Raw genomic sequence first — 2,978 nt, 5'->3', positions numbered from 1 at the left:
GACAATCGAGTGCTTTTATGTTTGGTGTGGGGTAGGAATCCATGAAGCATTACAACAAGAAAGTTTTATAAAACCTCTCATTATAAAGCTTTCACGAAACTCAAATCATCCAACTTCTCAACATAAAACAATTAGCAAAATACAATACACAAAATTCATCATAAAGCTTTCAAAACATAGAGTCATTCATAAAATCTTTCAATACAAAACATTTCCTAAAACTTCTCAATCATAAAGAAATTCACAAAACTCTCATATTAAACAAATTCATAAAACTTTCGTATAAAGCATGCAACCTTCTTAAAAATGTTTTGTAAAGAAAATTTCAATTACCTCAACACAAAGCCATTGAATTATAGAAATATATATAAAATTCTCCCCAAACAACCTTAGCTCAAAGAGGCCAAACATACACTTGAAGTTCACAGATTGAATTTTGAACATATAATAAATCATCCCACATATTTTCGCAGACCCATATTGATAGAACATACATGTTTGAGGGCGAAAGCCAAAGTTGTATTTCTCTAAGTTGATAAACCGTGAACGTATATAGAAGAAAGTTATAAATCTTTATGCCCATTCGTTTTCCTCCTCAATATATATTCAAATCATATCATGCTAAACTCAAGAATGCCCATAGCTTGATACCAAAGATACATGAATAGGCACAATGCCCTCAAATATTTCCCCAAAAGAAAAGGGCAATAAACTTGTGAATCTCATGCGAACCTACCAACAATGCACTTTCATAGACATAAAAATTAGAATCTTTAATAATCAAGAGTCATGGGAGAGAAGCGAAGTTGCCAATGTTCTCTTGAAATCATTACTGTAGATGACACAAACAAATTTTTTTATAAAGGAGATGAATCATCATTTTTTTCTTCAAAAACAAGAAAGCTATTACTTAGAGGTCAACCAAGTAAGTTTCCCACTAGAAAATTGTTTAGTAGGATACAAGAGATAAGCCTTTCAATCATTTGAACTTTCTCCAAACTCTATGGAATTACATAACTGTTTTAACCGAATGCCCTTTATAATATGCTGAGGATTATACGAGGAACACAAATATGAATAACAAAATATCTCTATTTGGCCATGATGTATGAAGTAAAATACCATTCTTTGAGAATAAACAAACATCACAATCTTCACAATCAAGTCTAGCATGCTTCTTAATAAGCCTTGTTGAAAATCTTCAAAAATTCATAGCATTTCCTATTATCCTTTAAGTGTTACAACAATCTACAACTTCACTTCGAGAAAAGGAATGATGTCAAGATTCATTTACATGTTCCTTCATTTTTGCTTGATAAAAGAGGTAAATAAGGGCCTCTCTATCTTTCATTATTCCAATCTTGTAGAAGAAATAACATCAACAACCCATGAATGAGCTCAATACACATGCTATCTCCAAAATTGAGAATTACCTTTCATTATTTAATACAACAGGAAGTCATCTCATTACTCCATTAATTAAATTAATCTCATAATCAAACATGACCCAACACTCTAATGTCTCATTGAATCAATTCCATAAAAAAAAATTCGTATTTGAAACATAAAAAATAATAAACTCTCCCATCTCCAACAACCTCCATATCATTCATCATCAAACGTTTCAAGACAGTTTGTAAGTGTATAATTCAAAGAGCAAAAGAATCCACAACGGTTCATATATTGGGCCAACCTTCCAATACGGCAAAATTCATACATAAATCTTTTCTTTTAACTACTAAAAGAATGTTAAGCTACATCAATTCTTCAATCATGAAACAAATCCTTCATCACCTCCAATAGTTTTAGAACAACATGAGTGCTCCAAATATGGAAACCACTATTCCTTACACCAACGAAACATCGCCAAATAAAAGAGGAACGAGACACATCCACTTAAGGAAGAAAAGTAATTAGGTGCATGAAAGATAAACTAGAGGGCTCACTTCTATTGAGAGATACAAAACTTATTTGCAAGCGTCGAGTAAACAAAAGAAAGACCTATAACTCTACATATTCCATCTAAGAAACAAATTCATTCTCAGTTTTTTTTTTAAACTTCTAGCTAATGATTTCGGAAAAGCATCCATATGTGTGAGACTATCACATAGAACCTTTATATGAGCAAAATAGTTACGACTTTCCCTTGACGGCATTTTATCAAACACTTGGTGTGCAATAATTCTAGAATCACACAGAACGAACCACCATAGAAGCCTTGATTTACACTTATTTGATAGAATCTATTTAAGAAATATATAAAAGATCCTTCACAATCTACAACATCATATGGCTTGATCTTCGTAATCAAAAGCTTATAAAATAGGTGGTGTCTTATCCAAACGAAATCCATAGGGAATTTATCATAGAATCCAAACAAGCAATGACTTCATCCTTTCTCGCAAAGGTTGAAACATTACTTGATAATCAAGTGCCATGAGTTAGATAACCTGAGATGATGTCAAAGGCCTCATCAAGTTTATTGTGACAAAAATTGAGGTCTTTCCCACAAGTTCAAACATCAACAGCTTAAAACCTTTTGAAACAAAGTTTCAGAAATATATGAAGTCTCATTACGGCATTTTATCGAGCAAGTGATATGCTACGTTGGCAAGGTTGTGCAAAACAAACTAGCATGAAGAGTTTGATCCACACCTACTTGATCTAGATTTGCATGAATAAACCACATACGATCATCAATGATTCTTGTAATAACTAACTCAACCACATGTATACACATCCATAACAAAAGGAAGAAAAAAAAGACCCAAGAAATTCTCAGATTTCCCTTTTTTTTGTTTTTTTTGAGAAGAAGAAAAAGAGGAAGAAGAAGGAAGAGAAGGGAATATACTCACCTTGCAGTTTGGGTCGGTCCAGCCGTCGGGTTCGGCCAAGGGAGGTCGGACGGGAGCAAGGTCACCGCCTCGGCTAAGGCAGCGTCGGGTTCGGCCAAGGGAGGAGTGGCAGCAGCTGGGTCA

This window comes from Dendrobium catenatum, unplaced genomic scaffold, assembly GCF_001605985.2.
Source record: "Dendrobium catenatum unplaced genomic scaffold, ASM160598v2 fragScaff_scaffold_1084, whole genome shotgun sequence".
NCBI classification, from domain to species: Eukaryota; Viridiplantae; Streptophyta; class Magnoliopsida; order Asparagales; family Orchidaceae; genus Dendrobium; species Dendrobium catenatum.
The sequence above is the reverse complement of the archived record's forward strand: the minus strand, read 5'-3'. Positions refer to the sequence as shown.